Here is a 22,239-nt window from a genome sequence, read left to right on the forward strand (position 1 = left end):
TCAGGCACTGGCACTTTATGATGGCAAATCAGGTAAACTATGAATTTCTGAAGAAACACTGTTGTTACAAAAAAAGGTGCTTGTGGATTTATTCAGGGCATTGAAGGAAGAGCTAATTCACTGTTGGCGTTTTAGGTTGTTTGTTCTGTTGCGCAAATAAGAGTGGGCTGTTGACTGGTATCAGTGATCCGTGAGCCAGCCAAGGTTAGAACGTTTTAGACTATGGCACTCTACATTCTGACCCTAATGAAAAAATGATAACATGGATAAATGCTAAATCAACTGATAGAAATGCACAATGGTTGAGAATTATGCTCATTTCATGTTGTCTTTTAAATGAAAAAGCTGATAAAATGCAACTTCCTGATTCTGAAAATGAAAAGTTGGTAATCCGTTCGTAGAAGTCTACAGCAGTTCACATCGAGTTGAGAGGATTTCTTCTGCACTGGCAGCAGCTTCACTTGCGATTTACCACAGCGGCAAGTGACGTCTGTAACCTTGGTTTCTCTACTAATTCAGGACTGCTGACTTCCACACGTCACCCTCTCCAAACCACAAAATACGCTATTAGAGCCGTGCAAAATGCAACGCACCATTTTGAATAATCTGTCAGAAAGAAACATGCACAACAATCTGCACCGAAACTACAAAAGGCACTAAAAACGTACAACAGTAAAGGGCTAAATTATCATCATTGAACTGTTATGTGCAGAGACTTGACTGTGGATTAGACAGAAGTGGTTTGCAGCATGTATTGATTTGGGTTTCACAATCGTTGCACACAGTCGAATCAAGTCACAAGTCCCATTGGTCACACCGTCTCAGTCACTGCAAAGTTATCATGCTGTTCCTGTGTTGCCATTTCATACCATTTTATGAAATATAGTGCAATGAGAGCCGTGCAATGATAGATCTTAGACAATACATTCTCTCTGCAAATGAGCAGCTAGACAGGACAGGAGAATGTGCATTTGAAAGTGTAATGAAACGAAAACAACAACAATGAGATACGGATCATGTTTGTAGAAATTTAAGCTAGTTAAAGTTAAAGTTGGCAGGGTGAACTATGACAGGGGTTCCCAAACTTTTCAGGCCGGGAGCCCCAAAATGACTATGCAACCGACTCCCAACCCCCATTGCAGAATCAAATTGAAAGTGGTAATAATTTAAAGTGTCCAAACGTGTTGAATCTGGTTTGATGTTGTTTGTTGTGGTATTGGACCTAGTTTCACACATAAAATAAACTGTTGAATAAAAAAACTACAGTGTCATAATGTTAAAATTATATCTTTAAATTATCTTGCAAACCCCGTCTCAGGACCCCCACTTTGGGAACCACTGAACTATGAGGTCGTCAACCTAACAAAGGGTTGAAATGACAATAAAAACTGTTATTTACTTTATTTATCACACCTGTAAAATACAAATGGCTCTAAAAGCGGTGATTGGCAATAGACTCGCTACTCAGCATTTTATCCATAACTCCAGGCACACATTAACAGGTTTACGTGTCTACGTGAAGGAAACAAAGTTGAATTGCTGCAAGACGCAGTTCATGGCACTTCAATGTTATCAAGACACCAAGGGTAAGGTCTAATATTCAGCTAAATGTCTTCAAGATAGTATGTGCTTCTTGCAATGCTTGCTGCTAACATTATGTAGGTCATAACTGAAAATCAAGTGCAGCCCTGAGGCAAATCTGTGTCCACTTGGTCCACTGTTTGTTGTCGGGGATTCTCGTCACTCACTGCTGCTTTTACAATACTGCATGTAATAAAAGGCGTTTTCCTGAAGTAGAAGAAACAAAAGTCAGGCACTGGCACTTTATGAAATACCATGCTGATGTCTGAGCTCACAACACTTCAACAAACCAAACAGCACATGATTTAGAGATGAGCGAGATGTGAACTGCGTGTAACAGGTTTAAAGCGCATATGGCAGGTTAAACTACATATTTGACTAAAACACAGTGACGAAGCATTGAGCGTATGATTATATGTAAGATTTTAGTTTGGTGTAGCTTATAAGATTACTCCCTGGTTAGACATGAGGAGCAGATATCAATATAAACAACTGCAGTCAATAGGTTGGAAAATTATATTACATAAAATTTACTAGATACTACTTTGATGCCTTAAATAAAAAACAAAATCAATTCTGAGGCAGCACTGGAAGAAAGCTGAATTCTACACCTCAAAATACTAATATTTCAAACTTTCAATATTAAAAAAATGTTTGATACTTGATACCAATTCTGATTCAATGATTGACTTTTTTAGACTAGATATAATTTGAAATGTTCAGAATAAGCAGCTTCTTCTTCTTTCAGTGGTCCTAGACGAGGAAGAAAGGGTCAGATTTTATTCAGGGTCAGATATTGCGGGTTCGTTTTGGAACGTGGGTCCTGAAGAGTGGGTCCAGCTCGCCTCCGACGGTCCCTCGTCTGCCTGAAGAGTGGGTCCAGCTCGCCTCCGACGGTCCCTCTTCTGCCTGAAGAGTGGGTCCAGCTCGACTCAGACGGTCCCTCTTCTGCCTGAAGAGTGGGTCCAGCTCGACTCAGACGGTCCCTCTTCTGCCTGAAGAGTGGGTCCAGCTCCAGTCTCCTTGTGTCCGTCTGTCCGTCTGTGAGAGTCGGATCTCTCCTTCACTGGAACTCCTCCAGGTTTCTACGCTTTTTTCCCAAAGAGGTTTTTTTTGTAGTTTTTCCTGGCCGAGAAGGAGAGTCTAAGGACAGAGGACCCTGGGACATCGTCCCTCGCCACCACAGACATTGTCTGACTTCATCGCCACCACAGACATTGTTGATTCATCTCTCCCTGTGGCCCTCAGAGGCAACTGTTGTTGTGATTTTGGGCCTTACAAAAATAAATTGATTTGATTTGATTTGAACGTAACCCCCGCGATAAACGAGGGTTCACTGTACTGTAAATACTTGCTCTAATCTAGTTTTGATACTATTTTGTATTTGTATTTAGAATGTTGACAGCCCTGTTGGAATCAAACTAAAAACTTGGTATAATTAAAAATATATATATTTGTTATAAAAAGCATCTGGAAGAAGGGTGGATTACATATAGACATATTTACTTAACCACTATTTTCCCCAAGTCCAAATTAGAAACACTGTTAAACACAGGAGAAAAACGCAGAGCAAATTTCACAAATGACTTCTGGAGATAATGTAAATACGGTAGATGGAAAATATTCACAGGAAAATCAATGCGCTGCGAGAGCCTGGACTATAATTATAACTTTGAAATCGATGAGTGCGGAGTACGTCAGCCGTGCGGTGGTCAGCTTTGGTCAGTGGCACTTGCAGCCGCGGCGTGTGGAGGGTAGAGGCCGAGTTTGTGGAGCAGCAGGGGCCCCGAGAGGAACAGGATGGTCCCGCTGAGAGACCAGACACACAATCACCACGTACTACTGAGAGCATGGACCGGGCCAACACAACAGAGCAGCTCTGAAAGCACCACATCACAGTTCAGCACCTCCGCTCCATTATCAAAAGCAGGACAGCTCTCAAAATATCTTGATGGACTAAATGGTAAAATGAAATGTTCAGTCAGAAAAATTTGAATAATTGTACATTTTGGACTCTCAGTCATGACTTTTTTCTCGTGCTTTGGACCCTGCGGCCCATACAGATTTTTACAGGCCAAAGACCTCTAGGGGCGCTCGAACAGGAAGCTCTCCCTCTCTTGGTCTCTCGTTAAGTACAAACGTACGGAAGTGCAAAATGGCATCGTATTTTAGAACCCTCCCCACAATGAAATGACTGTGTACCATCTTTCTGTGTAAATATCTCATGTTACAACGTGGATATCTGCAGCATATAGACAGGTGCCTATATATATGTAAATGCCTTTGTAAATTTAGTTGGCCCAGCATCAGCTTCGCTCAACTGTCCGAAAGTTATGGTACATGGTGTTTTTTTTTTCTGAATGCAACCTCATTCTTTTAATCGATTAATTAAGTGACTTTGAACCAGTCAATAAGTTGTTTGGAACACAAAAAGCCTGTGATTATCAGCTTTTTATAAAAATTAGATCAATATGAATCAAAAAAACTAAAACTGTACACAATGTTCATGTTACTTTCACGCAATTACTGCTTTCAGGCATAACACCTCTAGAACAACTATTCAGTGACTAAATTAGTTGACGTGTATTTCTATAATCGATTGTGTGTTGTTGTGGTTAATTATTTAGGTTTCTGTGAGGACCTTGTCCCATTATACACAATTGATTCATATTGCTTAATCGATAGCTTGAAACCATGAGGCAATGAGAAACCTACTTTACAGGACTGGGTATTCCTCCGTTTCTCTGTAGTGTTATCGGATTCTGTAACTTTCAAAAAGGAAACTAGAAACCACAAAGAGGAGTCCACATGATGCAAGCAGCGGGCCCTGACGTCACAGGGATTATGCGGCTGGGCTGGTTCTGCGAGTTTGCGTGGAGGAGCCGCTTTACAATTCTCTGGCAGACTCACTTCAGGAATGCGCCTCACGAACCTGCGCCCACGGCTCTGTGTCCCAACTGGCTCTTTATGGAGAGCAGCGGGAGGACAGCGGACAGTGCTCGCATACACTGGAGATTACGTATAAGTGTTTCCAGTCTGTTTATTCAGAAGACTGACAGGGTTCGGTCGGGATACATTTAGGTTATATTTCTTGTTCATAGAGCAGGTAGAGACGAGGTAAGCTAGTCTGTTGTGGGTAACATACGCCCGGTTCTTCAATAACACATTTATAGCAGAAAATACCAGCAAATTTGGTAGCATTGTTACAACACTAATAAATAGGCTTGAGACTCGATACAGATTACGATACCACAAAAACAAATTGTTACACATACAAGAGAAAATAATAGTACTTTGTGATCTTATAGTAGTTATGATAAAGCTCGAGATCATTCTAAAACTGTTCAGGAAAGGTTAAATTGTTTTAACATCGATATTTGTTCAAATGAGTATCTAGTTTTCATATCTGATTTTCGATACTTTCAACTGTAGAAAAAAAAGTTATTTTACCGTCCCTCTTTACTCAAAGTCTTCATTAGTGAAGACTGTATGCGACAATAGCCAAAAAGTGTCATTACCATGGAAAATGAAGGATTATTGCTTGTTATAAATTCAAAACTACAAAATAATAGCTAATCCTGTATAAGCGTCTCAAAAATGACAGACCTGGCTCAATAAAGAAAGAACTCTAGGCACTGCAGAGCAATCTGCCCCTACGCCTCAAAAATCTGTATTAAACATGATGAAACCTATTTACTGTCACTTTAAAATCTTCCAACTTGCAGAGAGGCAGTTGCTTAGCGACTTTGTGTTTTTCAATTTGATTAGTAATCAGTTATGATCGTCAGAGAAAACAGGAAACGGTTTACCAGAGCAGCAGCTAACACGAGTCAAAGAGACACATGAGAACAAACGAGGCGTGACACAGGTGAGACGTGGACTATGGACTGCACCAGGATGAGGTCATATCTCACAGAGCCATAATCTAGACTTTATGACACAGCACTTCTATTACACTGTTCACGTGAGTAATAGTTATATGAAACGAAATGCACTGTTAAGGTCAAAAGATCAGTGGCTCTCCAACTTTTTAAAATGAGGGCTAGTTTGAAAACGCTGTAGACCCAAACCTGGACTAAACCATACCTCACCTGGGTATAAGACCAAGCTTCAATGCATTACTAAAGCACCCATTAAAGTAAATAAAACACTGAATTTGCATACGGCCTCTGAAGGCTCATCTGTCTATATAATAATGCCTATTTGTAATGCACTAAAACTCCAAAGTTAATATTGATATTATTGATTGCATGATAGCTTCCAAAATATTTAATTATTTTTACAAAGAATAATATGCTGACCCAAAGTAAAGGTTTGTTATTTTAAGTAACTTGTGTCCAGGGCTTGAACTTCTGCCCTTACGCATCTGTTCATCTTTCTAAATGATGTTAGAACTATATCTGTGCAAATTGTTTAACTCGATTATAAAAAGGAAGCAGTGGTTTCTGTAAAGGCTTGGACATTTATGAGAAAACCAGGAGTAATGCAGTCAAGGGCCTGGTCAGACAGGAAACCACCGCAGAAGGGCAAAGCGATGGACAAAAACAGCTCTAGTATCAACTGGGGAACTGCAAATAACAGCAACCAAACAATAACGAGAAGATGGCATTGTGAAAGTTACCACAAAGCTTCAGTTCAATCACATTCTGTTAGTGTGGTGGACAAGCCCGCACTCACAGCCATAACTAAGTCAATTGAAAAAACAAACAAACTTAAATGCATTTTGAATAGGAAAAATAAACTCTGAGCTACCTTGGTTTATAAGCCCAGCTGCAGAAATATTAACAACCATTACTCTCACAAATGTAGGCTAAAAACTGTCCTGTTTTGCTGCGCATACGACTGCAGTCTTGTTTTTAAATACATTTTAAGATTGTTTATGTTTTTACCCGTTTGTATTGTAATTTTAATGCGTCTTTTCCCGTTATGTAAAGCACTTTCATATTAGAAAGAAAATCATATGCATATTGGGAAATGGTATTGGAAATTATATAAACTGATTGCCAGCTTCCATCTCAATCCAAAATGATGACTGTGCTTGGATACTATTCACTTTGTATGCCTATTATATAATGAGTAAATAACAAATACGTAACAGTTGCAACAGACCACAAGAACAACAAGAAAATGTGATTGTTTTTGGTTTGATTTATGTAATGGCAAAGAGTAGCGGCCAATAAACGGGCAACAAATTGGGATCCAAAAAAACGCGACAGTAGTCATCATTGCCTTATTAATCAGAAATTGATATTCAAGATCTACAGTTCAGAACGCTACCGATTGCTTAATTTGACGGTAATGTGTCCATAGTTAAGGGGATCGGCCCAACTTACTTATTAAGCTCAAATCGAAAATAGCAGCTCAATTTGGTCAAAATGTTATAATGTCATAAATAAATGTAGATGCATTTTGTCTTGACCAAAATGTGTTTATATTCATTCTATATACCCCACAATAATAACACGGCCATAGATGACATGGATGACACATGACTTTCCATTTTGTGTTTGAATTCTTGCCATATAGAAATACAGAAGTGATGCAAGCCACAGGAAACTAACCTCCTCCTGATAAGAGTCTTTTTACCAGTTCCCGTATAAAAAAAAGGTATTTGAGAGGAATGTGCACCGACCTCCTCTCGATGGGAGAAAACACATTAAACTTTAAACCAACTTCGAGATGAGTCACTTACACCTCTTGTTACACCTTGATCTACTTGTTGAACTGTGCGTTTGGATTGGCACATTCTGTGTTAGCACGCAGGCAGTTGTCTGTGGGGGTGCTAACATTTTTATTTTCGTTTTTTAATAATTGACAATGTGAGGGAAAAATTGACAAAATCATAAAATTGACCACAAGGTTAACTCCAGACTTTCTTATGCATGTACATAAATGTAATATAGGCAGTGTAAAATTACTTATAACACATCTTTTAGAAACATATATTTAATTATCAGATAAATGTGAAATAAAAGTCTATAAAATGTATGACAAAAGTCCAGAAATATCACCATATACCCTTATTTGAACATTTACAACAGAACTTTTTTTAAAAATCAGTTCTTATTGTAGTTTTTTTCCCTCATATATTTGATATTCAGATTTTCCATATTCATGATCTAAAATTCGATATGTCGCTCCAATATGAATGAAATTGTTATAGGCTTCCCCTGTTCGAAACAGTAGCAGTCACTGAGGAATGAGTACCCAAAATATGAGATCAATTAGAGATATTATAATTTGGGTATATCGTCCAGTTCTGCTTTAAAGTAAAACACAAAAACAATTTAAATTAAACGTTTTTCATGTAATAAATCAAATAAATTCATATGATAAGTATTTTACTCTTTCTTAGAACAATTTAATAAACACAGCAATAATGCATTATTCCGTCCAGAAAATGAAGCAGAAATCAGGATAAAAGCTAAGCCAGTACTTCATGTAAAACACAATATTCAGCTCATTCATAATTAACGTTGTTCTCAGTGGGAGGCGCTCACTGCTCCAGTATGGTCCACTGTGCTTTTGAGTCAACCGAAAACTGTTCTTAGAAAGCCAAATCTAACTGCAAACATCATAAAACAACTATCCTCAGTCGGACTGTACGCTCCAATGGAGAGACTTCCTCTGAGCATATGGTTATCTAAGAGGCAGACAGTGGCCCGGGGAATTTGGATTAGGCACAGCAGCGTTACACAATAAACAGAGCCGGTTCCAAGTCGGTGCCAAGGGGCCACAAGAAGAGTCTCTTATCAAGACTCACCAACTCTGACATAGAAATACTATGACAGGGAAAAGAGGGCTTCAGACTAATTAAATGAGTTGTGCCGTTATGTGGCTGAGTGGACAGCACGCATGCCGGGCTCCGTGTGCAGCCGGGTCACAGGGTCGCGAGTTCAAATCCATCTCTGACCATGTGCAGGATGTCCTTCCCTCTCTCATCCCCCATTTCACACTGAACTGTCCTGTTCAATAACGCCTGTGGCAAAAGGCATGAGTCAGATTGAGACATTGAAAAGATGATTTACTATTGTTTATTGTTGTGGCGTTTACTAGGAAACTATGCAGCGATGTGACTTTGCTGGATCTATTTGCAAAGTGGGAGGCAAGTGTAGTAGTTTCCATTTAGTCCTGTTCAAGTGTTTAGTACTGCACTGATTTTGTGCTGGTTTAGTCAAGTTTTAGTGAATGTTTTGGAATCAACCATTTTTTTCAAATGTTTCAATTGAATGTGAACAGTGTAACTTTCCTTGTGCTGGGTGAGCTGATGAGCAACCTGATGAGCTGCTGAGTCACTGATGGTAAATACATTTATCACACTGGTGTCAGAATAGTTTTGAATGAACGCTTTATGCTTAGCATCTTAAAATCTCTATTGGTTTAACATTAGGCCAACTGAATATCCTCAGAAGTGTGACGACACAAGCCCAAGCTCTAAAAGACAAGGTAAAACAGCTGAACCTCACTGTAAATGGGGGTTTCCTTAAATCGAGTCATGGCGGCGTTCTCTCTTGTGTGCTACAGTGGAACAATTGAACTGGCAGAGTTTGACATTTGATTGACAGCTCAGCGGTTGACGCCTGGCTTTCTGTCTTGTCATTTAGACATCAGCCTATTGTGCAATAAACACACCCCTCTGGGCACTTCAGAAATAAATGTACATCATATTTTCCACTTTAATATTCCCTAATATCGTTTGATGATTCATGAGAGAAAACAGCAATAGTTCCATCATCATAAGAGGTTTAATCCATTCAATTCACTGGTACAAGCATTGTCTCTTGAGTTAAAAACTGAACAGCTCGTGCTCATAGGATTCAAACCACTTCACTGTGGTTTGAATCACTGTAAAGTGGTAAAGTAAATGTGGTAAAGTAAATTCACTTTACTTTACCACAACCAAATTACTGAAAAACGTATCAAAAAAACATTTAAAAAAATGAATGGCACAAACTCTGACTTCTTCATTGAACGTATATGTCATTCCTTGCCTCACCTAGCGTCCCATTTAACCTTTGGGAGAAAAGTCCATCGTTGCTCCTCTGTGGGTCGGCCCGCTCCGGTCTGTGTGATTAAAGTAGAGATCATGGGTCTGAATAAGACATGAGCCGTTCCAGGAGGAGGCTCAGGTGTCTCGCACACCGGGCCCCACTCAGACAATAGCACATAGTGGGGGCCAACTCGAGAGGCAGACGGCAATGCAAGGCTGGGAAAACCTAATCTGTGTATCGCACAATGTTGCAAAAATTCTTAGAAGGGAAGAAAACACATTTGGTAAGAGACCGAGCCCTACCTTTCCCCGTAAGCTTTAATGCAGTTTGAAAAGGCGCGGTCGAGCCCAAAGCCCCTTGGACCTAATTATGATCTTAAGACATTGTCCCAAAAGGCGTCGCTAAAAGAAGTAAGCTCACACACAGAGCAGACGCTTGTTTTTCATGTATTCAGATGAGTGCTGACGCAGCTCCGTGCAGACCCGCCAGACGGCCTTGAGGTACAAATACTGCATTGCTGGTGAAAAGGATAAAGATACATGCAGTATACTGATGATGTCCTATTTTCATGTGTAGGAGGTATTCGGTCTGGACTCCTCCTATACGTTTTGAGCACATTTTGAAAAGATATTTGGCAAAGCAGAGCATAGGTAAGCTATCAAGAATTTTTCAGATCATCCTTACTATAAATCGAAACTAAACCTTTATTAACTTTTTTTAAATGTCCATAAAAAAACAAGACCTTTTCCTGTATATTTTGAAGGACTTTCTCCTTTGTTGAGTCAGTCTTGTGTCTGAAGTTAAACAAGCACTGTTCCATTTATTATATTGTATGGATTTTTCTGTATTTTTTGACTGAAAGCATTGCATTGTGGGAGAAATCACTGCTGAGGTAGAAAGGCTTCAACTGAAGTAATTATTTTTGGAGAGAAGAACCTTACACTTCTCAGATGATAAACTAATTCTCATTTTTATATAATTTATATTGATGGGTTTGTTGCTAGTGGATTTTAACAAACATGCATGTGTAGGTCAAACTTTGGGAGTTTTATCTTTCTGAACCTTTTATGTAAACACTATTTACAGGAGAGCGTGAACATCAGCTTCTGTGGTTAAAGTCTTCTTTATTGAGATGTTCAACATAAAACAGTGTGGGATTCAAAATAATGATTTTTTTTTTTTTTAAATATCCTGCTTTGGTCTTTAATGTACATTGTGTTTTGTACCGTTATCATTTTCCAATGATAAATTACAAATATTTTATTCAGTGAGTTTCTCCAAGTGAAGCAAAAAAGAAGAGAACAGCCGACACAAATTCAAGTCTCATTCAGAGTTGAAGGACTTTTAGAATCAAATGACGATTAACTATTTTCAGGTTGACCACATCCAATTACCTGAAGGTAAAATGTAAATATAGCCGCAAGCGGCAATGATCGGCCCTCGCCACGCCGCCGCCACACCGCCGCCACGCCGCAAGAGGAGGGGGCGCTAACGCGCCCCAATTGTCCTTTTATTACGCCTACTGCTGAATCTGTGACGCTGTCACATCTTCTCCCCTTTGTTTTACCATCAAAAAGCTATTTTATTTTGAATTCTTGGCAAAATGTGCGGCTTTGCCGCACAGACACCGTGACTCTTTGACTGAAAATGTGGATAACTTTTGATGGTCCTGAAGATGAGTCTCACCAAATTTCAGGTTAATATGTCTAACGCCCTGGGAGGAGTTTGTGAAAGTCTAAAGTGTAAACATGTTCTGGCGATTTCCCCATTGGAATAACATGAAAGGTTTCGGTCATCGTTACGGCAACGCCATAACAATTATGACATGGGTCTCATTGACTTTTTTGATGGGGATGCCAAAATTGAGTTGTGTGTCAAATTTCATATAATTTCGGAAAACTAAACATTTAACCTCCATATAAAATCTGTAGGGGGCGCTGTGGCGCCAAATGAATTTATTTCACTTCAAGTAGGTTTAGGGCAAAGAGTTTAACAACTGATTCTAATTTGACGCAATTCGGATTTTATCTGCGCAAACGGCAGAAATTTTAAATATGGGAGATTTCTGAAATTCTAGCTACAGTTTGCGGCTTCGCCGTACAGAGACCGTGAGAGGTATCAATGTAATTTGGATAACTTTTGATGTCCCACTCCTCAGTAGCATTTTCACCAAATTTCAGCTTTTTAGGGCCAACGCCCTGGGAGGAGTTCGTAAAAGTACGACGTTTGGAAAAACTCAGAAGTCATGTTTAGCCATTTTTGAAGCAATATGGCCGACATTTGGTTGGGCGGACGGCGTTGCCGTAATAATATTTTTTACTTCTCTTGTCACCATCTACCTCGGCGCCAAATTTCATGATTCTACGATCAGATTTTTTTTGGGTCATTTCCCATCTCTCAATGCATTTTTGGTACATTTGGGGGCGCTGACGCGCCAATTTTTTTTATTTTAGAAAAGGGAAATAGCCAGAATGTAGAGAGGCACGATTTTTAGAGGTGTGCAAATTTTTGTGACTTTTCGTCAATGTTCACTGGGTGAAAAATAGGGGGGTTGGTCCCGAGAAGAAGAAGAAGAAGAAGAAAGAATAATATTCCGATGCGAAAACAATGTTTCCCATTTTTCAAATATCATAAACTATACATTTTCGGAAAGCGCTCGCGCTTTCCTACCTCATGGTGTGGGTCCCTGGTCACTGACGGGTACTTTCGTTAATTTTGAGTGGGCTCCGCCCACTTTGTGTTTTTGGCCCTCTAAACAGTAATAATGTTCAATTTTTGCATTACATGCTTATATGCACGGAACATGCAAGAGATGGGGAACGTATTCGTGAGCTACTTAGCGCAAATGAGTGCTTTATATGGGGATGACGTCCGCTTTGCGGTCGTCATCTCAATGTAAAGTGCTCGTTTAGTGCGCACTTTTGCACGGGCTTCGCCCGTTTACAACGGTAATGTTCCATTTTCCTACTACTAATTAGTATGCACGGGGCATGCATGAGTGGAGGAGTGCGTTAGTGAGTGTTTGGAAGTGGGCGAGCGCTTCGCGCTCGATTTCGTGCGCACTACGTGCGCACTTTCGCAGCCGTGCTTCGCACGGCCTTACGAGATTAATAGGCCTCTCGCCAGCTTGTGGCGCTCGGGCCTAATTAGTTATTTTACCAAAGCGTTGGTTTTAGACAGTTTTATTTTGTGAATATAACGTTTAGGTGATGGAACAATCCTTTTACAGTGTAGTTCAGTAACTTCTTTAAAAAGGTGTTTCTTTCTGACATCAAAATCTTTATTAAACCAGGCTCATACTCACAATGTGAATGCTGTTTTAATATGCCAAATAAATAAACAAGTTTAGGGCTGTTTAAACTTTCGATTTTTTTAAAAACAGTAGAACACAAAACTAAAATAAAATTTCTTTACTTTCACCATACATTACACCTGTTTGACTATAGACAAGGAAGACAATATAATTTTTTTACTTAAATTAAATTAAACATCGAGACTAGTGTTAATATCAATTAGTACCTGGGTATTGATTCGTTTTCACATCGTAAAAGAAAATATCCAGTAAGTGTGATGCCTGACTTCATACTGGTCGGAGCATGTAAATACACGAGCAGCTCTTTAGCCTTGATTCTGTGTAAACACTGGAGTTTGTTGTGAAACTCAAGTCCTGGATTTGTGTACAAAGTTATACTGGGCAATGGCTCCGTTTACTACAAACAGTATCAAAGTCCTACGCAGCTCAGATTCAGAGCGCCCCGGGCCTATTTTAGGGACCATTGGAACCGGGTCAAATGCTCGTGAGAGATCAGGACTCGAGGGCTGTCTCTGCAGGAGCTCAGCCCAATAAAGACTCTCAGACACAGGGAGCCAAGTTCATCTGAGTGAACTACTACAGACCTACTTACTGTGCAGACCTGTGCAAAAGGTTTAGGCGAGTAAAAATCCTCAGATGTAGCAATTTATTTTCACAAACTGACCCCACACACATCTAGTGTTAAGGTTAAAGTTGAGGATAAAGTAATAGGCAACCGCAAGCTTGTTCTTTAAAACTATAAATGAAAAATATGAAATCTGGATGGACGGTTACTTGCAATTTGAGAAGCATCCAATTGCATTTTTGCGGACAAGTACTGCGATTGTTGTATTACAAATAGGATTTAGTTTAAAAAGGGCTGTACCTGATTTATACAGTTTTGAAACGTGAATAACAAAACTTCATTCAGTTCATGTACCCGATTTTGAATGACTAGATATATTGTATTGATATATTGTACTCCTCCTTGAACCGACACCTTAACGTGGTGGAGGGGTTTGAGTGCCCGAATGATCCCGGGAGCTATGTTGTCGGGGGCTTCATGCCCCTGGTAGGGTCTCCCAAGGCAAACAGGTCCTAGGTGACGGGTCAGACAAAGATCGGTTCAGAAGCCTCTTATGACGACGACACAATCAAGGCAGTTCACGTCGCCCGGATCGGCGTCACCGGGGCCCCATCCTGGAGCCAGGCCTGGGATGGGTGCTCCATGGCGAGCGCCTGGTGGCCGGGTCTTACCCCACGGGGCCCGGCCGGGCACAGCCCGAAAGAGCGACGTGGGGCCGCCCTCCCGTGGGCCCACCACCCGCAGGAGGATCCATAAGGGGCCGGTGCAGAGAGATCTGGGCGGCAGTCGACGGCAGGGGCCTCGGCGACCAGATCTCCAGACACAGAGACTAACTCTGGGGACATGGAATGTCACCTCGCTGGGGGGGAAAGAGCCTGAGCTTGTGCGGGAGGTTGAGCGATACCGACTAGATATAGTCGGCCTCACCTCCACGCACAGTTTGGGCTCTGGAACCCATCTCCTCGAGAGGGGCTGGACGCTCCACTTCTCTGGTGTTGCCCGCGGGGAGAGGCGGCGGGCTGGTGTGGGCTTGCTGATAGCCCCTCAGCTCAGCCGCCACGTGTTGGAGTTTACCCCGGTGAACGAGAGGGTCGCGTCCCTCCGCCTTCGGGTGGGGGACAGGTCTCTCACTGTTGTGGCGGCCTACGGGCCGAACAGCAGTGCAGAGTACCCGGCCTTCTTGGAGTCCTTGGGAGGGGTACTGGACAGTGCACCGACCGGGGACTCCGTTGTTCTACTGGGGGACTTCAACGCCCACGTGGGCAATGACAGTGACACCTGGAGAGGGGTGATCGGGAAGAACGGCTTCCCCGATCTGAACCCGAGCGGTGTTCAGTTATTGGACTTCTGTGCTAGCCACGGATTGTCCATAACGAACACCATGTTCAAGCACAAGGGTGTCCATCAGTGCACGTGGCACCAGGACACCCTAGGCCGGAGGTCAATGATCGACTTAGTTGTCGTGTCATCAGACCTCCGGCCGCGTGTCTTGGACACTCGGGTGAAGAGAGGGGCAGAGTTGTCAACCGATCACCACCTGGTGGTGAGTTGGATCCGCTGGCGGAGGAGGAAGCCGGACAGACTTGGCAGACCCAAGCGCATTGTGAGGGTCTGTTGGGAACGTCTAGTGGAGCCCTCTGTCAGTAGGGTATTCAACTCGCACCTCCGGGAGAGCTTCTCCCATGTCCCGGGGGAGGCTGGGGACATTGAGTCCGAGTGGACCATGTTCTCCGCCTCCATTGTTGATGCGGCTGCTCGGAGCTGTGGTCGCAAGGTGTCCACCCGGTGGTGGACACCGGAAGTAAGGGATGCCGTCAGACTAAAGAAGGAGGCCTATCAGGCCACTCTGGCTTGTAGGTCTCCGGAGGTCATCGACGGGTATCGGCAGGCCAAGCGAGCCGCGGCTCGCGCTGTCGCAGAGGCAAAAACCCGGGCCTGGGAGGAGTTCGGGGAGGCCATGGAGGAGGACTATCGGTCGGAACCAAAGAAATTCTGGCAAACCGTCCGGCGCCTCAGAAAGGGGAAGCAGTGTCTCACAAACACCGTTTACGGTGCGGGTGGAGGCCTGCTGACCTCAACTGGGGATGTCGTCGGACGGTGGAAGGAATACTTTGAGGATCTCCTTAATCCCTCAGTCACGTCTTCTGAAGAGGAAGTAGAGACCGGGGACTCGGAGGCTGGCTCATCCATCACCCAAGCTGAAGTCACTGAGGTTGTCCGCAAACTCCTCGGTGGCAGGGCTCCGGGGGTGGATGAGATCCGCCCTGAGTACCTAAAGTATCTGGATGTTGTAGGACTGTCTTGGTTGACACGTCTCTGCAACATCGCGTGGCGTTCGGGGACCGTGCCTCTGGACTGGCAGACCGGGGTGGTGGTCCCTCTGTTCAAGAAGGGGGACCGGAGGGTGTGTTCCAACTACAGAGGGATCACACTCCTCAGCCTCCCGGGTAAGGTCTATTCCAAGGTACTGGAGAGGAGAATCCGACCGATAGTCGAACCTCGGATTCAGGAGGAGCAGAGTGGTTTTCGTCCCGGTCGTGGAACACTGGACCAGCTCTATACCCTCCATCGGGTGCTCGAGGGTTCATGGGAGTTTGCCCAACCAGTCCACATGTGCTTTGTGGATCTGGAGAAGGCTTTTGACCGTGTCCCTCGGGGTGTCCTTTGGGGGGTGCTCCGGGAGTACGGGGTCCGGGGCCCTTTGCTCAGGGCTGTCCGGTCCCTGTATGACCGGAGCAGGAGCTGTGTTCGCATTGCCGGCAGTAAGTCAGACCTGTTCCCAGTGCATGTTGGACTCCGCCAGGGCTGCCCTGTGTCACCGGTTCTGTTCATAATTTTTATGGACAGAATTTCTAGGCGCAGTCAGGGGTCGGAGGGTGTCCGGTTTGGGGACCACAGGATCTCATCTCTGCTGTTTGCAGACGATGTTGTCCTGATGGCTCCATCAAACCCGGACCTGCAACATGCACTGGGACGGTTTGCAGCCGAGTGTGAAGCGGCTGGGATGAGAATCAGCACCTCCAAATCCGAGGCCATGGTTCTCGACCGGAAAAAGGTGGCTTGCCCTCTCCAGGTGGGTGGGGTGTCCTTGCCCCAAGTGGAGGAGTTCAAGTATCTCGGGGTCTTGTTCACGAGTGAGGGAAGGATGGAGCGTGAGATCGACAGGCGGATCGGTGCAGCGGCTGCAGTGATGCAGTCGCTGCATCGGACCGTTGTGGTAAAGAGGGAGCTGAGCCGAAAGGCAAAGCTCTCTATTTACCGGTCGGTCTACGTTCCTACCCTCACCTATGGTCATGAGCTTTGGGTAGTGACCGAAAGAACAAGATCGCGGATACAAGCGGTCGAAATGAGTTTCCTCCGCCGGGTGGCTGGGCGCTCCCTTAGAGATAAGGTGAGGAGCTCGGCCACACGGGGGGAGCTCGGAGTAGAGCCGCTGCTCCTCCACGTCGAGAGGAGCCAGCTGAGGTGGCTCGGGCATCTGTTCCGGATGCCTCCTGGGCGCCTCCCTCGGGAGGTGTTTCAGGCATGTCCCACCGGGAAGAGGCCCCGGGGAAGACCCAGGACACGCTGGAGAGACTATGTCTCTCGGCTGGCCTGGGAACGCCTCGGGATCCCCCCGGAGGAGTTAGAGGAAGTGTCTGGGGAGAAGGAAGTCTGGGAGTCCCTGCTCAGACTGCTGCCCCCGCGACCCGGCCCCGGATAAAGCGGCAGAAGATGGATGGATGGATGGATGGATAGATATATTGTAAAAGATTCTATTTGGGTGAAAATGCATATGAATATAAAGCGTTTTATTCTTCGAAGCAGGAAGTGTGCCGTTTGCATGCCAATGTTTTGTTAGCTTTTATCTCAAGAGATTTGTGAAAAGTGCTTATAAACTCATCATATTGAATATTTAGGATACAGGAAATACCTCAAGTAAAACATGTGGACTGCTGTAAAGACTTATAAATGAACTAGTTCTGTTTTCAAAAAGTAAAAATCTGTTACAGCCCGTAAAAGTTCAAATTAAACACATCCAGAGCTGAAGGATGAAAATCTAAACTAATACAAGAATCAAATGCATTTCCGAACATGTTTTTTAGAGATCTAAACTACAATGTCGATCAATCAGACTCATCATGGCAAAGCTAATGTCACATTTAGCATTTGCAACAAGTAGAGCACAGTTTTAGGCTTTTATGGTTTATGCTTTTTCCACTTATTTTCTACACCTCCTCACAAAACACCAAAGCACACGATGCTCCCACATTATTTGCATTTGCACAATATACACAACAACAAAGGCAGCCAACTCATTTCCCACCACTCAAACTGCAGCCAATATAAAAAGGAACATAATCACAAATACAAACACAAACAGGAGAGACAGGTGACTGACACCGACAAAGTGTCCTGCTGTAGGCCGTAGCTGGGAAAAGGGGAAGAGGAGGCAATCTGCTGCTACTGTCGCCTCTCATCGATTCACGTTCTGCTTGAGTGAAAGCCAAAGTGACACTGACCCTCTGCTTTCTCAATTGGCTCTGCTCACGTGATGTCATTCCATTGGCCAGTAAGGCTAAAATGGAGGCAGGATCATTTTGGGCAGAGTTTTGCAATTATCACATCGCCACTAAAAGGCAAGCGATGTCGGCATAAATAATAATGATGAGAACTTTATGTCGGCATAAAGATATCATCATTATTGGGGAAAGTTGTTATCAAAGGAGAAACATGTCAGTGTAATCCCTCATTCGTCCAGGAATGTTCCATTGTAGAAAAAGCTTCATTTGTAGTCATCTGGATTCTGGACGGACTGATTTTTTTTCTACTGTTAAAAGGAGAACTAAGTAGCATTTTTACCTTATTAAATGTCTTTGCAAGTCCTGTGATGGTTAAATATGTGTTTTGGGGATTTGGATTTTGAAGTGTCCGTCGTCTCCTCCTGAAACAGAGCTCAATTGTCCGGTAATATTTAGCAGTGAAAAGATAACTGCAGTGCATAAACACTACTTAATTTATGGTTTCAAATGTGATTTATTATATTCTGGAATTGCATTTGGAGGTAACACAACTAGAGGTTTAGGCTATACATTTCTGTAATACTTGTGACTAGAATCAAATCTAGATACCAATTTGAACATGTATTTATTCATTTGGACAACCCAAGCATAGTAGTTTCCCCAGTCCCCAGCGAGCTCCGACTCCTGACACACCTAGCTATAGGAGTTTTTGTTTATAAGAGTTCTTCTATTGAGAGTGTTTTTTAAACTTCCTATATTCTGTGATCTGTCCTTTTCCTCTGTATCTGCTGCTTGTATCAATGAAATTTCCCCATGTGTGGACAATAAAGGATTATCTTATCTTATCTTATCTTATCGCTACAGTATCAGGGTTCAAAAGTGGAGGTCTTTGATTGCCTTCTTGTCATCTTGCAGTTTGAGCCTTTATCTGCCCACGTTGCATCACTACACTTTCTGCATTAGCACAGACAAATCGCTGCCAAGAACTGGGCCTCCCTCTACACCAGGAGCTCAGAGCAGCACTAGTTTCACCCACCACAGTAAGTGAATCACAAAGACGTGCCCGGCTGCTCCTACACTCAGGACAGGCTTTGAAGCACTGTGGGGCGAGATAAACAAGTACTACAACAGGCTGAAAAAGGCTGCGGAAGAAAACAGTTACTTAACGGCAGAAAGAAGAATGAACGCAAATAATGTTATTTTATTCCCTGCTAAATCTATTTTAATTACATGATCATAAAGGAAATTGAGCATTGAAGATTAGGCTAAACACCAAGGGAGCAGTACTAAACTTAATTATCCAGTTATTTTATTATACATTACTGCTATGGTTTATGTGCCCCAGCAGTCGAAGGCAGTGGGATGCATGATATACTTTGAAAAAATGTATCAAACCTATTCCACACTGTTCACACTGCTACATTAAGCACCCTAAGTAGTGGTGAATGTACATTTTTGCAACATGCCATTATCTATTAGCAAAATATTACCAGTGAAAATCAATGATGATCATTACATTCACACTCAACAGCAGAAAAGCTAGCACTGTATAATTTACTTATCTCAAAGATTAGAAGGTCTAGTTAGTCCAGAGCAACAGCCTTCAATAGAGCTTTGTGTTGTAATTTGAAAAATAAGATGTACTCCTGGGCGTGCGTGGGCTATAAGATAGTAGGAAAAAGACAAACTTAAGATACTTTACTTATATTTCTTATTTACATTACAGTCACCTTCCCAAGGCCAAATACTGTAATGATTTAAACAAAAAGCCAATTTTGTCATATATAAATGTTGTAAACAGATCACAAACGTTTCTCATCTAGCAGTAGTTAACTTACGACAACAAAAATTAAGACATTTTTTTTAAAAGCTGCACCAAACGCAGGGGTTGATTAGGTGCAGGTAACACAATCCAAATGGGAAATAAAGCACTGAGCAATATCTACAAGGCAAATAAACCTTCCTTGTAGATTTGTCATTCATTTCATAACCATTATTGATATATCAGCTACAATATTATGCTTGACCGATTAACAAATTTAACAAAGTGGTACAAATATAGCTGATATAAACTTCAATGTCAATACATCATCTCAACTTTGTTTGCATTGCCATACACAAGGAAAAAATGTATACATGTTGTGATGAGGAGTGTTTCATGCAATGTGAATAAATCATCGGTTGCCATATATTTGACATGCAACAGCTCAAGAAAACTTTGAACCGGCTGACCTACACAGCAATAAATGATTCATCACGTACGAGTCATTCCTTTCTATTGGCACAACCATATTACTATTTCAGTGAGTACGAGTAATGATAATACTCCGGGCAAAATATCACATCGTACAAAAATGTGTTAAGTACGTGAATCACAGCTTGCATATATAGCCATTAATGGGAATGAAGCTGGGTGACTCATTTCAGATATGCTTGACATGTGTTAGATGGCATCTTATTAACACATTTATAAATACTTGGCGCTTCATTTACTGTAGTGCAAAAATACACTTCCCCCATTTACAAACCAGAAAGCACACCACGATTAAAGGAGATAAATTATGCCATTTTAAAGGTTCTTAGCATTGAACTAAAACACAAGGAGATGATCATTTTTACATTTTGTAAACTAAACTACAATATTGATCTAAAACGGCTTAAGAATAGAAACAGATCCATTGATTTTCTGTCTGATAAGCCAAGCCTCTTCATAGTGGCATTTCATTGTAGAAGGCAGCGGATTGTCATTTACATGCAGTTATTGTTGATGGATACATGACATTTCTACCCCTACATGTACTAGGCACAGGGGTGTGGGCAGGGATGGGGTATAGGTGTAAACAGGAATTTTCTGAGCACTCACGCCTTGAAGGATTACTACAACATGAGGCAATCCAAATGAAACGTCAAGTAAGTTGGGGGAAATACGTTAGAACAAGGTTAAAAGCTCATCAAAGTTCATTTCGTATGATACATTTAATTTAAAGCCATATTATTCAATCAAACTGGACTGGAGCTGATCGAATAGTTGCAAGTCAAGATCATACTCCACTGTACAAATAAGACAATGATTATCAAGTATTACTGCACAGACAGTTACAGCAATGTTGACTGGCATTCCTCATATAGATCAACAACTATTGAACACATTTAACAATAACATTTAACAATAACATTTAACAATTCAAACTTAACCAGGTAACAGGAGCCTCAGGTTAGTTAGCCTCTTGATTCACGTTAGCAGCTAGTCATGTTTTAGCCTCTTTGGGGCAAAATAAGAAGATCAAAGTTGCTGAGCGGTTGTCGTGTGTTTGTATTTTGTTTTTTTTTAGGTTATAACGCGAGGAAAATGCCATGTAATCGTGACTGCGGTCGTCCAAGTGCCGTGAAGGGAAGCGTACAGAAGCTGCGTGCGTGAGCGCGAGCGTGTACGTGTGTGCCCCGCAACCCAAAAAAAACACACACACAGGCTAGTGCAGCTTTAGCATCGGCGAGCTAACGAGCTAATTATCGAAACACCGCGCTAGCTTCACTCACCAGTGCGACCCTCAAGAGACCCAGATCAGTCCAGGATAGACCACGAATGCTCCCGGACCCGCGCAAAGACGAAATAATTCAAAAAAATCCCACGGAAAGAAGAGGCGCGGGGTGCAAGAAGACAAGTCCACACACTGCTCGCTCTCCCTTCGCCGCCGCGGCTGCTGCTGTTGCTGAATGGCTCCCGCTGCAGCTCCGGAGAATCAACCAAACTTCCTCCGTAGCAACGCACCGCCCCGGAGCCACAAAGCCGATCCGGATTGGCCCACAGCGGGGAGAGAGAGCAGGGGCACCGCGGTGATCGATGGATGGACAGGACAGGTTGGTTTAGCCGCGCTTAAGACCTGGATCCCGGTCTGACTTTCTCTGCATTGTTACGTTCCTTCGGTAAGCGCAGGAATTAAACGATTAAATAACCCAAATGTGGATGGAAGTAAAGGGAGCAGGCGCATGTGATGACGGCGCAGTAGTTTCCCAAGCAGAGGAACGTGGACAACCGGGGGTACTTTGAATAATGTCAGATTTAAACGAAAGGTGGAATTGAATAGCATTTTTAGTCAAATCTTCCTTATAGTAGCCTACATTTGACATCCTTACTCGTGTATATGTGGGACAATTTTGGCATGACTCTCTTTAAAACAAGTTATATTTTTATTGGCAATGTTGCCCTAATACTAAATTGATTTATAACTAAAGAATCACTGGTAAACGATTAAGATTGTGCTGAAGACAAAAAGGCTGGGAACTTCT

The 22,239-nt window shown here is 42.6% G+C and overlaps 1 protein-coding gene across 4 annotated transcripts in view; it reads right to left on the reverse strand.

Moving 5' to 3' along the window:
• LOC140370186 (protein numb homolog) overlaps positions 1-21,616 on the reverse strand; it is a 65,923-nt gene extending 44,307 nt beyond the window's left edge. For all 4 annotated transcript variants that reach the window (XM_072457222.1, XM_072457220.1, XM_072457221.1 and 1 more), the window contains exon 1: positions 21,490-21,616. The gene's annotated coding sequence lies outside the window, so the exon portion shown is untranslated. The remainder of the gene's footprint in view (positions 1-21,489) is intronic.
• Positions 21,617-22,239: the final 623 nt, after the last annotated feature.

This window comes from Eucyclogobius newberryi, unplaced genomic scaffold, assembly GCF_026437365.1.
Source record: "Eucyclogobius newberryi isolate DKJ021-1_F unplaced genomic scaffold, fEucNew1.0.hap1 SCAF_21, whole genome shotgun sequence".
Taxonomy (NCBI): Eukaryota; Metazoa; Chordata; class Actinopteri; order Gobiiformes; family Gobiidae; genus Eucyclogobius; species Eucyclogobius newberryi.